Raw genomic sequence first — 14533 nt, 5'->3', positions numbered from 1 at the left:
TAGTTATTTTGAGAGCAAGAGAGGGCATAAGCAGGGGCAGAGAGAGAGGGAGAGAGAGAATTTCAAGCAGGGGGCTTGATCTCACCAGCTGTGAGATCATGACCTGATCCCAAGTCAAGAATCAGATGCTTAACCGACTGAGCCACCTGGCACCCTGAAGCAATTTTGTTTTTAAATGCAATTTTGGGGTTTTTTTGCCTTCTAAAATTGAGGTGTTTCTGTAATTTAGTTTGTACCTATGAGGTTTAAAAAAGGGGAATATTCGGGATGCAAATCACTGATTTTGTTCTTTGTTATCAAATACAAAACAGAATTTATAAGGAGAAAAGTGTAGCTTGATTAAACCAAGAATCCTTAGTTATTTAAACATTTTAATTGTCTTTTGTGCAAAGTGATCCAATTGAAAGATTTTGAGGTATCTATAACATAATGCCAGGGTGGGTACATGTAGGAAACAATGTGTTTTATTGAGATTTTTCTTTGTTTTCATATAATTTGGTGTTTATAGTTGTAATGTACAGGGTTTTTTTTTTTTAATTGAATTATAAAGATAAAATTAGACCACTCTCCAGTAAAATCCAATAAAATAAAATTGCCACACATTAAAGAGATGTATGATCCAATGTTTAATTACTCCCTAAAAGATTTTATGTTGGGGGCACCTGGGTGGCTCAGTTGGTTGAGTGTCTAACTCTTGATTTCAGCTCTGGTCATGATCCCAGGGTCGTGGGGTTGAGTCCCATGTCGGCTTCCACACTGGGCATCGAGCCTGCTTAAGATTCTCTCTGCCATTCCCTCTACTGATTGAACACTCATTCTCTCTCTCTCTTTAAAAGAAAAAAAAAAAGATTTTATGCTGTCTTTGTCCAACTGGCTAATAATACGGATGTGCAGGGGCTTAAGCTGAGCCTTTTCACTTGTCTTTTCTGGGACAGAAACGTATTCTAGATTCAGAATATGTAAATATGACATATGTGTTTATTGAATAATAAAAATAATTTTCTGCTTTATCATTTTTATGTAATTTTCTGCTCTATGAGTTTATATATTTTATAATCTCTGTCTCCATGGCACTTGTGAAGTGGAAATGAAGTCAACCCGATTGTGGATAGGTATGGTAGCAGAGCCTTGGATGTGTTGAGGATGTTTTCCCAAAGCACTGTTTACTGTGACAATTACATCTCTGGACACAAATAAAAATTTTATTATTATTATTATTATTACTATTTTAAGTGTTTATTTATTGGGGCGCCTGGGTGGCTCAGTCGGTTAAGCGTCCGACTTTGGCTCAGGTCATGATCTTGCAGTCCGTGAGTTCAAGCCCCGTGTCAGGCTCTGTGCTGATGGCTCAGAGCCTGGAGCCGGTTTCAGATTCTGTGTCTCCCTCTCTCTCTGACCCTCCCCTGTTCGTGCTCTGTCTCTCTCTGTCTCAAAAATAAATAAACGTTAAAAACAAAATAAATAAATGTTTATTTATTTATTTTGGGCGTGGAGGGACGGAGAGAGGGCAAGAGAGAGAATCTCAAGCATGCTCTGCATTGTCAACATGGAGCCTGACGTGAGGCTTGAACCCACGAACTGTGAGATCACGACCGGGCCCAAATCAAGAGTCTGACACTTAACTGACTGAGCCACCCAGGTGCCCCACAAATGCAAATTTTAATATTCCTTCATGCTCAGTTGCTTCTTGCTACTTTCGGCCCACCTAGCTGACCTTTTGGGATTTTGATACCTGACTTTGTCATAGAAAGATTAACCGTTTCCAGTCCACTTTCTGGCATCTCAAAAATCTGACTAGTATACACTACAGCCAAGTAAATAAGCGAACCGTAAGCTGTGCATATTTTCTAAGACGATCTTTGGGCAATGGGAAACACGGAGGTGAAATGGGATGTTCAGGGCTATCCTCCTTAGCTCTCTGCTGTCTCTTTTCTTTTCGCATTTGTCCACCGAGAGCTTGGTAATCACGTTTGTGATTACCCAACTCTCTCTTCCTTTGTCTCTACTTGGTCTAGGCTGTACAATCCAAGTCTGTCTCAAGGATTCGGAGTATGAACTGTGAGACACACGGCCTGGTTTTAGGAATCAAACCTTGTTGACCGCAGAGCCCTAGGTTTAAGATCCGAATACGCTTGTGTCTGTGATCCCCCAAGCTACCTTGGTTCACACTTATGGAAACGTGGTTGTTCATCTCCTTCTTGGATTCTGTGAAATGCATGAACAGCCATGTTATACACTTATTTTTCTCTGGGAGTTTTTAGTAGGATTCTTTCTATCATTGGCAAATGAAAAACCTTAACCTAATATACAGGTTGTACAGACAATACAAAGTAGGAAAAGACCAATCTAGGAAGGATTAGAATGGAATATAAAAATATGCAGTGGTTTGGGGGAATAGTTACAACCTGAAAATGGGAATTGAGTGTGTGTTACACTCTGAAAGAAATAGAAGTGTAAGTGTCTAATGTCTGTTTCCAGTGGATTTCATCTTCCGGTGGTAGACCACAGCACTCATGGAAAGAAAAGTGGTTTTTACTGTTGGTCTAGGCGTATTCACTCATAACCACTTCTGGTTTACTCTGGCCTGTCTGACCTCCAAGAAGCACACTGCCCCAGATTAGTGCTCTTTTTTTTTTTTTTAATTATTTATTTCCTGCTCCTTCTTTTTCTTTCTTTCTTTTTTTTTTTTTAAATGTTTGTTTATTACTGAGAGACAGAGCATGAGCAGGGGGAGAGCAGACACAGAATCTGAAGCAGGCTCCAGGCACAGAGCCTGACGCGGGGCTGGAACTCACAAACCGCGAGATCAGGACCTGAGATCAGGACCTGAGCCGAAGTCAGACGCTTAACCGACTGAGCCACCCACGTGCCCCCAGATTAGTGCTCTTTACTTACTCCACCAAAGAGGAAGCTGCGGGTTCCCATTGAGTCATTGGATTGTTGCCGTTGTTTCCATCCTGTTTGCCCATGTTGGTTTCCTCATCATCATTGTTGGTGTACATCGTTCCTCTCTCTGCCTCTTGCGCACTCTTTTCTTCTCCTTCTTCTCCTCCTCCTCCTCCTCTTTCTTCTTCTTCTCCTCCTCCTTCTTTTTTTATGATTCTCCTGTTTGATTTTCATACTAAACATGTCCTTATTTCTTGTTAGTCCTTTTAAAAAAATTTTAGTGTTTATTTATTTTTGAGAGAGAGAGAGAGAGAGAGACAGAGTATGAGCAGGGGAGGGGCAGAGAGAGAGGGAGACACAGAATCCGAAGCAGGCTCCAGGCTCTGAGCTGTCAGCACACAGCCTGACGCGGGGCTGGAACTCATGGACCGCAAGATCTTGACCTGAGCTGAAGTCGGACGCTCAACCGACTGAGCCACCCAGGCGCCCCCTTTTTTTTTTTTAATTTTTTTTTTTAATGCATCGACATTCACTTTCTATGTATACTACAGCTATGATCAAGTGCCCATGTTTTGTACAAGGGTCAACCCTAGTCAACAAACTTTTACATGATCACCACTCTTTTGGGCCAAAAGATGGGCTAAGATTATGTTTCCTTCTCTATAGGTCCCATATCTTGATTCTGATTTGTTTAGAGGGGATTGCTCATTTCACTAAGGTCAAATGGATTCTATTTGCTTAGATCCCATTAGGTATTTTATTTTATTTTTTAATGTTTATTTATTTTGAGAATGAGAGAGAACGAGTGGGTACGCGAAAGCAGGGGAAGGACAGAGAGAGAGGAGAGAGAGAATCCCAAGCAGGATCCGTGCTGTCAGCGCAGAGCCCGATGTGGGGTGCCACTTCCGGAACCGTGAGATCATGACCTGAGCCAAAATCAAGAGTCAGACCCTTAGCTAACTGAGCCACTCAGCTGCCCCACCGTAAGTTATTTTGACTCAAGCTGCGTGTTAATTTGCTTCCTAATTGAATTCTAGCTTCTCATATAGCTCCCCCCACTCCCGGCATGGCCAATTGCTTTTTCTTGGACAACCTATTTCTGTTATGCCCTTATTTTTCAACCCTTCTAATTAATGTGTCTCTTACACAGCACTCAGCTTTAATTTGGTTTTCTCAGTGCCCTTCTTCTGCTGCCCCATAGTGGACCCGTCCCTCTTCTCAGTAACCACCCAAGGACTTCCCTTGCTGACTCTCCTGGTTACAGCTACTGTTTCTTGTATACTGCGTCTTTCTCTTTGTTGCTGTGGGTGTGTCTCTTTGTCTGCAAACTTAAGTGTGCAAATCACTGCACGTTTTTAAGTAAAAATAAATCTGCTTCTGAGACTCTGGTGCCCAGCCTGGCGGGTAGGAAATTCGGTCTCCGTCATGTTGGGCCTTCGTTCCCCCCACTGCAATTACAGGAAGATCCAAGAAGCTTATGTGTTGTCCAGTAAAAGAGAGAGGGACTCTTGATCTTCAGTGCATCTTCAGTGGGGTCACCAATTCTTGTCCCAATGTTCCAGCCTGTGTGGGATCTGGGTGGTGGATGGCATCAGATTTTCTGTGACAACAGTCCAGTTTCTCTGGATGAACTCAACCGTTATTCTTCTCTCAGGTCTATCCACTTTGGAGATCTTTGTCAGGAGGCAGTGTCTAAGTTCTCAGGGTTACTGGAATTTGACAACTTTTGTTCATGTCAAAGTCTTTGAAAATCTTCCTAAGACTCTACCTCTTTATGTGCCCTTTAATTTTTTTTTAATGTTTTGTTTATTTTTGAGACAGAGAGAGACAGAGCATAAGCAGGGGAGGGGCAGAGAGAGAGGGAGACACAGAATCCGAAGCAGGCTCCAGGCTCTGAGCTGTCAGCACACAGCCTGACGCGGGGCTCGAACTCACAGAACGCGAGATCATGACCTGAGCTGAGGTCGGCCCATTAACCGACTGAGCCACCCAGGTGCCCCTTTATGTGCCCTTTAGATTAATCACTCCAAGTATCATCATCTTCCGAAAAACAAAGGGGAAAAGGGATAGTGTTCGTTACGAGGAACTTTTTCTTTTTGGCCCCGTAGCACAAACCTTCCCTGAGGTGAGAAAACATAGGCCTGCTGACCGATGAAGGTATAATTTCATTTATTTCTAGCAAACCAGGTACAATGATAAGAAGTCACACCTCAGCTTCATTTCTTTCTTTTGAGGAGATCTGTATTTTGTTTTTCTCTCTGGAAGAGTGTAGATTCCTTTCTTAATACTTTGAGTCTGTGAGCATGAGTTTGTCATTTTTATGTTCTCCCTTTCATAACATTGTCTTAGAACAAGGAAGGAGAGAAATATCTTGTAAAATACCGAGTCTCTGTCACATTCGAAAGGGACCCTGTGTCATCTAATTGGTGAGTCATTTACTAACTATGCAACCTCATATTGTTCTCTGAATCTCCCGGCACATGGTAGGGAAATGGTGGGGCAGACAACTCCTACTCACCTTCTCAGTCATTCCTTCCTTCCTCCTCATCCCTACGCCAGCCCCAGACTGGATTATGTCCTCCCATTTTTCTTCTTTATGATCCAGGAATTTTTCGTAGGCAATATTCATTAAATGTATAAGTATTTGTTGAAAATGATTTTCCGTAAGGCAAGGTCAACACTAGGAAGGCGGGTAATTTGGACCTATTTTGCCCACTGCCTTTTCCCCAGGGCCTGGGGAAAGTCCCTGGTACATAACAGGCACATTGTGGAATTAGTGAAAGGAGTAGAGGCTTTCTAAATATTTGCACCTAGGGGCACCTGGGTGGCTCAGTTGGTTAAGCATCAGACTCCTCTGTGTGTGTGTGTGTGTGTGTGTGTGTGTGTGTGTTTAATATTGGTTTTTTTAGAGAGGGGGGCTGAGGGAGAGAGAGAGAGAATCCCAAGCAGGCTGTCAACTCAGAGCCTGCCATATGGGGCTCCAACCCCCAAAACTGTGAGATCATGACCCGAGTGGAAATCAAGAGTCAGAGACTTAACTGACTGAGCCACCCAGGTGCCCCAAGAGTGGGACTCTTTGTTTCTATTCCGATCACGATCTTACACTTTTTAAGATCGAACCCCCGAGACGGGCTCCATGCTCACAGCATGGAGCCTGCTTGGGATTCTCTCTCTCTCCCTCTCACTCTGCCCCTCCCCTGCTCTCTCTCTTTCTCAAAATAAATAAATAAACCTAAAAAAAAAAAAAAGATTTGCGACTAATCAAGTGATTCACTTTTATTTCCATCTCCTTCCTGGTTTCTTCCTGAGGGATTTCCCTGGTATGTTTATTTCCTATATATCTTTTTCAGGTTCCATCTTTAGGATGAGTCCAAATACGTTGAAGGCAATGAACTGTTTCTTTGCTAAGTTTTGACACAAGATTTGAGGCTGAAATGTTTCTTTCACTTTAGGGCAATAATTCATCTGTGAGATACTGCCTGACAAAAGCCATTAAAAGGAAAATGGCAGAACCCAGAATCCCGTGGTGTGGAAGAGATGGAATAAGGCAAAAGCATGCACGGCTGAGAATCTTCTCAACTAACAGGCTTTGCAATAGTGCGCTGTGAAGTTTTGAATAGCGTGCTATCCCGGATCCCTCACTCTAACAAACCTTTCAGGTTTACATTCCATAGAATCATTTTCATTTCTGGGCCTGGTTGCTGCGTGTTAGTTTGCTAATGTGAAAGGGTTCTCTGACCAACATCCTTTCTTTTGAATTTATTTTTAACGTTTATTTATTTATTTGTGTGTGTGTGTGTGTGTGTGAGAGAGAGAGAGAGAGAGAGAGAGAGAGAGAGAGAGACGGGGCAGAGAGAGAGGGAGACAGAGAATCCCAAGCAGGCTCCGCACTGCCAGCACAGACCCGGACGCGGGGCTCGAACTCACAAACCATGAGATCATGACCTGAGCCAAAGTCAAGAGTCGGTCAGCTTAACTGACTGAATCACCCGGGCACCCCTATTTTGATTTCTTTTTTGACTCATTGGCTAAAACATTATTTTATGGTATGTGAAGTATACCACAATAAAATGATAATGATAATTTCTTTAAATGAAATGGACTATATTCCGCAATCAAAAGACGTACAGGGGCTCAATGAATAATAATTTAAAAACTAGGGGCGCCTGGGTGGCTCAGTCGGTTGAGCGGCCGACTTCGGCTCAGGTCATGATCTCGCAGTCCGTGAGTTCAAGCCCCGCGTTGGGCTCTCTGCTGACAGCTCGGAGCCTGGAACTTGTTTCCGATTCTGCGTCTCCCTCTCTCTGACCCTCCCCCGTTCATGTTCTGTCTCTCTCTGTCTCAAGGATAAATAAGCATTAAAAAAAAAAATTAAAAAAAACCCAAAAACCAAAAAAACTATATGCTGCGTGTAGCATGTAGTATGTATGTATACAGGAGCATGTTGTTTAACCTCATACATTTGTGAACTTTTCAGTTTTTGTCTTGCAATTGATTTCTAGATTTATACCAATGTGGTCAGAAAAGATGCTTAATATGATTTCAATCGCTTAAATTTATTAAGACTTGTTTTGTAGTCTAACATATGCTCTCTCCCGAAGAATTTTCCATGCACACGTGAGAAGAATGTGTATTATGTTGTTCTTGGGTGGAGTGTTTTGTAAAATGTGTGTTAGCTCCGTGTGTCGTTTAAGTCCAGCGTCTCCTTATTCATTTTCTGTCTGGATGATCAATCTGTTGTTGCAAGTGGGGCGCTGAAGTCTCCTCCTATTATTGTATTGCTGTCTGTTTCCGGAAGTTTGTGTGTACCCTTTGGCCAATATCTCCCCACTCCCCACCCCCCCTCCCCAGCCCCTGGTAACCATCACCCAACTCTCTCTGTTCCTCAGTTTGTCATTTTTTTTTTTTATTCCACAAACAAGTGATATCATACAGTATTTATCTTTCTCTGCCTGACCTGTTTCATTTAGCCTAATGCCCTCAACGTCCATCCAAGGGGTTCCAAATGGCAAGATTTTCTTCGTTCTCATGTTTAAATAATAGTCCATTGTATGTGTATACCGTATCTTCCTTATCCATTCGTCCACTGACGGACAGTTAGGTGGTTTCCATATCTGGACTATTGTAGTTATGCTGTAAGGAATATAGTAATGCAGATATCCCTAATGATATCCTAATTTCAATGTCTTTGGATATAAAACCGGAAGCGGTGTTGCTGGGTCATGTGGTAGGTCTATTTTTAACGTTTTGGGGAACCTCCGTTCTATTTTCCATAGCGGCATCACCAGTTTGCATTCTTACCAACAGTGCACTAGGGTTCCCTTTTCTCCAAATCCTTCTCAATACCGGATATCTCTTGTCTTCTTGATATAATTGTTTTACCAAGTGTGAGGTGATATTTCATTGTGCTTTTGATTTGCATTTCCCTGATGATTAGTGATGTCAAGCCCCTTTTCGCGTGCCTGCTGGCCATTTATATGTCTTCTTTGGAAACTGTCTATTCACTTTTTCTGCCCATTTTTAAGTCTGGTTGTTAGGATTTGTTTGTTTGTTTGTTTTTGCTATTGAGTTGTAGTAATTCTTTATACACTTTAGATATTAATTCCTTATATGTGATTTATAAATATTTTCTTCCATTCTGTAGGTTACCTTTTCATTTTATTAACAAATGTTTTTGCACGTCTGGAAAAAAAATCTTTTTTAAAAAGCAGAAAGCAGGGGTACCTGGATGGCTCAGTCGGTTAAGTGGCCAACACTTGATCTTGGCTCAGGCCATGAGCTCGTGGTTCCTGAGTTCAAGCCCCACATCAGCCTCTGTGCTGTGGTGTGGAACCTGCTTGGGATTCTCTCTCTGACCCTTCCCCACTCCATGGTGTTCTCTCTCTCTCTCTCTCTCTCTCCCCCTCTCAAAATAAAGAAATAAACTTAAGGAAAAAAGCAGAAAGCTTTTAAGTTTGATGTAGTCCCACTTATTTACCTTTAATTTTGCTGCTTGTGCTCTTGCTCTGATAGCCAGAAAATCGTTGCTGGGACCAATGTCAAGTTTTATCCCTATGTTTTTTTTCTAGGAGTTTTATATTTTCAGGTCTTTTTAAAGTCTTTAATCCATTGGGGCACCTGGGTGGCTTAGTCAGTTAAGTGTCTGACTTCGGCTCAGGTCACGATCTCAGTTCTTGAGTTCGAGCCCTGTGTCAGGCTCTGTGCTGACAGCTCGGAGCCTGGAGCCTGCCTCGGATTCTGTGTCTCCCTCTCTCTCTGCCCCTCCCCTGCTTGCTCTCTGTCTCTCTTTCTTGAAAGTAAATGAACGTTAAAAAAATTTTTTTAAGTCTCTAATCCATTTTGATTTCATTTTTATTAGTGGTGTAAGTTAAGGGTAAGAACCACATTCTCCCACATGTGGTTATATTTTCCCAACACCATTTTGAAAGGACTATTCCGTCTCTGTTGACTATTCTTGGCTCCCTTGTGAAACATTTGTTGACCATATATGCAAGAGTTCTGGGCTTCCAATTCTGCTCCGTTGATATGTGTGTCTATTTTTATCCCAATACCACTATTTTCATTACTATAACTTTGTAGTATAATTTGAAATCAGGGAGCGTGTTGCTCTGGTTTTGTTTTTTTTTTCCCGCAGGATTGCTTTGGCTCTTTAGGGCCTTTTGTAGTGTCATACAAATTTTATTATTGTTTTTTCTATTTTCGTAGAAAATGTCATTGGAATTTTGATAGGGATTGCATTGAATCTATAGATGGCTTTCACTAGACTAGACATTTTAACAATATTAATTATCCGGATCCGTGAATACAAAGTATCTTTCCATTTGTTTGTGTCCTTAATTTTTTTCATCAAAGTCTTGTAGTTTTCAGTGTATGGGCATTTTACTTCCTTGATTAGATTTATTCCTAAGTGTTTCAGTGGTTTTGATGCTATTGTGAATGGAATTGTTTTCTTTGTTCCTTTTTCAGATGTTTTGTTGGTAGTGTATAGAAATAAAATGATTTTCTGTATGATAACTGTGCATGTTGCAACTTTATTGGATTTGTTGATTAGTTCTAGAAGTTTCTTGATGGAATTCTTAGGATATTTTGTATATAGGATCATATATACAAACAAAAGCAGTTTTACTCCTTTTATCCCTTACATCCCAGGGATAATTCCCATTTAATCAGGGTGAATGATCTTTTTAATGTTCTGCTGAATTTGGTTTGCCATATTTTGTTGAGCATTTTTGTATCTATATGCATCAGGGATAATGATCCATAATTTTCTTTTCTTATAGTATCCTCATCTGGCTGTAGTATCAGAATACTGCTATCATAATATAAGTTTGGTAGTATTTCCTCCTTTTCAATTTTTTGGAAAAGTTGCAAGATTGCCATTAACCCTTTATTTAAAAAAAAATTTTTTTTTTAACGTTTATTTATTTTTGAGACAGAGAGAGACAGAGGATGAACAGGGGAGGGGCAGAGAGAGAGGGAGACACAGAATCTGAAGCAAGCTCCAGGCTCTGAGCTGTCAGCACAGAGCCCGACGCGGGGCTCAAACTCACGGACCGCGAGATTGTGACCTGAGCCGAAGTCGGCCGCTTAACCGACTGAGCCACCCAGGCGCCCTGCCATTAACTGTTTAAATATTTGGAAGAATTCACCAGTGAAGCCATTTGGTCCCTGGCTTTTCTTTGTTGACAGGTTTCTCATTACTGTTTCAATCTCTTTACTGACCTTGGTCTGTTCAGATTTTTGATTTCTTCATGTTTTTAGGAATGTATTTCTTCCAGGTTATCCACTTTGTTGGTGTATAATTGTTCATAGTAGTCTCTCATGATCCTTTGTATTTCTGTGGTATCAGCTATAATATCTCCTCTTTAATTTCTTGTTTCATTTATTTGAGTACTCTCTCTCCATGTCTGTGTTACTCTAAAAGTTTGTCAACCTTTTTAAAAAAATTTTTTAACGTTTATTTAGTTTTGAGACAGAGAGAGACAGAGCATGAACGGGGGAGGGTCAGAGAGAGGGAGACACAGAATCCAAAACAGGCTCCAGGCTCCGAGCTGTCAGCAGAGAGCCCGACGCGGGGCTTGAACTCACGGACCGTGAGATCATGACCTGAACCGAAGTCGGCCGCTCAACCGACTGAGCCACCCAGGCGCCCCTAAAAAAATTTTTTAAATGTTTATTTATTTTTGAGAGACAGACTGTGAGTGGGGGAGGGTCAGAGAGAGAGGGAGACACAGAATCGGAAGCAGGCTCCAGGCTCCAAGCTCTCAGCACAGAACCGGATATGGGGCTTGAACTCACGAACTGTGAGATCATGACCTGAGCTAAAGTCGGATGTTTAACCGACTGAGCCACCCAGGCGCCCTGTCGACTTTTTTAATCTTTTAAAAAAATCAGCTCTTAGTTTCAATGATCTTTTGTATTTTCGGTCAGTCTTTATTTCATGTATTTATCTGGTCTTTGTTAATTCCTTTCTTCTGCTAATTTGGGTTCGGTTTGTTCTTTTTCTAGCTCCTTGAGGTATAAAGTGAGGTGTTTGAGCTATTTCTTGTTTCTTGAGGTAGAGGCGTGAATCACTATAAACTTCCTTCTTACAACTGCTTTTGCAGTCTCCTGTAGGTTTTGATGTGTTGTGCTTTCATTTTCATTTATTTAAAAATATTTTTTGATTTCCCTTTTGATTTCTGTGTTGACCCATTCAGGACCATGCTGTTTAATCTCCACATGTTTATGTTTTTTCCAGCTTTCCTCTTCTTATTGGTTTCTAGTTTCAATGTGATTGGAAAAGATACTTGGTGTGATTTCAGTCTTAAATTTGCTTAGCTTGTTTTGTGACTGTCATGTGATCTATCCTGGAAAATATCCCATTTGCACTTGAGAAGAATGTGTATTCTACTGTTATTGGCTGGGATATTCTGGAGATGTCTGTCGGGTTCATTTGGTCTAAAGTTTGTTTCAGGTCCATTGTTTTCTTAATTGATTTTCTGTGTCAATGATCTATTTGCTGTTGGAAGTGAGGTATTGAGATCCCCTACTATTTTGTATTGTTTCCTATTTCTCTCTTTACGTTTGTTTAGATTTTCTTGAAACCTGGATGCTCTGATGTTATGTGCATATATATTTATGTTTGTTTTATCTTCTTGATGTATTGACCCTTTATCATCATATAATAACTGTCTTTGTCTCTTGTTACCATTTTTGGCTTAAAGTTTATTTTGTCTTCTGTTAGGAAAGATTTTTGTTTTTGCTTGCATGGAGTGTCTTTGCTATCCTTCACTTTGAATCTCTGTATATCTTTTGAGCAGAGGGGAGTCTCCTGTAGTCAGCATATAGTTGGGTCTTGGGTTTTGTTGTTGTTGTTTTTTTAAACCATCCAGTCATTCTATGCCTTTGATTGGAGAATTCGATCCATTAATATTAAAGTCATTATTGATAGGCAAGAACTTGCTAATTATGTCTTATTAATTGTTCTCTGGTTGTTTGGTCATTCCATTTTATTTTATTTTTTTCTTCCTTTCTTACTGTCTTCCTTCGCAAATCAATGATTTTCTGTAGTGGTATGCTTTGTTTCCTCTCTCTGTATCTTAGTGTATTTATTTTAGAGTTTTACTTTATGGTTCCCATGAGATTTACATAAAACATCTTGTGGAGGTAACAGTCTATTTTATGCTGATAACAATTTAACTCTGCTTGCATGCCAACTCCATCTTTTACTCTCCCCCTTTTTATATTTTTGATGTCCCATTTACATTTTTATTGTGTCACCATCCATTAACAAGTTAAGTTATAGCTATTTTTTTTTAATGTTTATTTATTTTTGAGACAGAGAGAGAGAGACAGAGCATGAGCAGCTCCAGGCTCTGAGCTGTCAGCACAGAGCCCCCATGGGGCTCCAACTCACAAGCCTTGAGATCGTGACCTGAGCCGAAGTCGGACGCTTAACCGACTCAGCCACCCGGGTGCCCTTGGAGTTTTGTCTTGTTCTTCATTTTCCTTGGCTCTGCATTGGTTTCTGGTGGTCTTTTCTACCAGTCTTGGAGGAGTGGTATCATGTAGGAGATGAACTTTATTGGTTAGTCTAACCCTGGCTCTTGATTGTCCCTCAAGCCTTTGTGATTGTCCCAGTTGTCTTTTTTGTTCTTAGTGGGTCCCAGTCATTGAGAGTGTATCAAGACCTGTCAGTGTCTCAAAAGGGAGGATCTCACTCAGCGCCTAGATCCAAGCCAGTTGGAAGCTGGACCCTAAGCAGTAGCTTTGAAAGTATGCAAGTAGTTTTCTTTCATGGAAAGATTGGAAGCTAGTTGTTTCTCTTCACTGTCTCTGTGCTGAGCCCTGGGGGGATAGCCATGCAAGTCCTCAAGAGTCCCTTAAGAACTGTTTCTTTGCGGGGTCCCTGGGCGGCTCATTTCGTTGGGCATCTGACTTCAACTTAGGTCATGATCTCTTGGTTTGTGAGTTTGAGCCCTGCATTGGGCTCTCTACTGTCAGCACCAAGCCTGCTTTGGATCCTCTGTCTCTCGCTCTCTGCCCCTCCCCTCTTCTCTCTCTCTCTCTCTCACTCTCTCTCTGTCTCTTAAAAATACATGAATATAAAAAAATAAGAAATTAAAAAAAAACCTGTTTCTTTGCTACAGTCTTGTGAGTCCCCTCGATACAAACCCCATTCACTTTCAGAGATAAGTATTTTGGGGGCTTATCCCTCATGTAACAGTCTTAAAAGCTGGGGCGGTGGATATTGGGTCCAAACTCTTTGCTCCTTAGAGAGAGACTGAGAGTTGTGAGTTCCCTCCTGATTGTGTGTTGCTATGCCAGCGGTGGGGTTTATGGTGAGCGTGTGTTTCAGCCTTTCCTACCCATTTTGGTTTTTTCTCACTTGCCTGATGTGCAGGGGTCACTCATCTTTCTGGATTTCTTTCAGAGGGATTTATTCCACAGGTAGCTATAGATTTGGTGTTTCCATAGAGGAAGTTTCAGGAACCACCCGTGCCACCATTTTGGATGGGAACCCGATAATGATGTTCATGCCCTTTACTTATGACATCAGTTTATTTTAGTCTGTACTTTTCATACGGTTTATTTTTTTGCAACCCAGTGTCTCCCCCAGAAATACTGTGCCTCTACTATCTTTCTGGCTAGCGTTATATAACTCACTGGCTTCATCTGTTAATGTTATTCCAAAACCATGTGGTCCTTATTTTTTCAATCAGTAAGCCCATGTTGGAGTTTTACCTTCTAGGATATAAGTGAGTCAATGCTGTGAGTTCTTTCGCTTAGTTTTATCTGACTAATTCATAGTTTTGCAGCGCACTATGAACCCTCTATCTACTCAGCTACTTTGTACTGATGAACTCTTGGTTTCCCTTTTTACCTGGCTATTAAATATAACAACAGGTGCACACTGGTCCGTCCTGTTGTTGGTAAAGAGTTGACTTTTTTTCCTGGATTACTTGTCTTACCATTTCTGGTATCTATTATTTAGTCTTACAAACAAAGCAAGGAGATACCTGTGCTTAGAAATGTATACATTCTTACAGGAAGAAACAAACATATATATTAATGTACACATCATAATAAAACCTTTGTCTACCAAAATCAATTAAAAATAAACAAAGCTGTGGAGAAAAACAATTAAAAATAAACAAGGCGATCA

The 14533-nt window shown here is 41.0% G+C and overlaps 1 protein-coding gene across 2 annotated transcripts in view; it reads left to right on the top strand.

Annotated features, from left to right (window-relative positions):
• Positions 1 to 14533, top strand: part of CLEC4D (C-type lectin domain family 4 member D) — a 42264-nt gene that overhangs the window by 4841 nt on the left and 22890 nt on the right. The gene's annotated exons all lie outside the window — the stretch shown is intronic.

This window comes from Panthera leo, chromosome B4 (genome assembly GCF_018350215.1).
Source record: "Panthera leo isolate Ple1 chromosome B4, P.leo_Ple1_pat1.1, whole genome shotgun sequence".
In the NCBI taxonomy this organism is placed as follows: Eukaryota; Metazoa; Chordata; class Mammalia; order Carnivora; family Felidae; genus Panthera; species Panthera leo.
The sequence above is the reverse complement of the archived record's forward strand: the minus strand, read 5'-3'. Positions and strand labels throughout refer to the sequence as shown.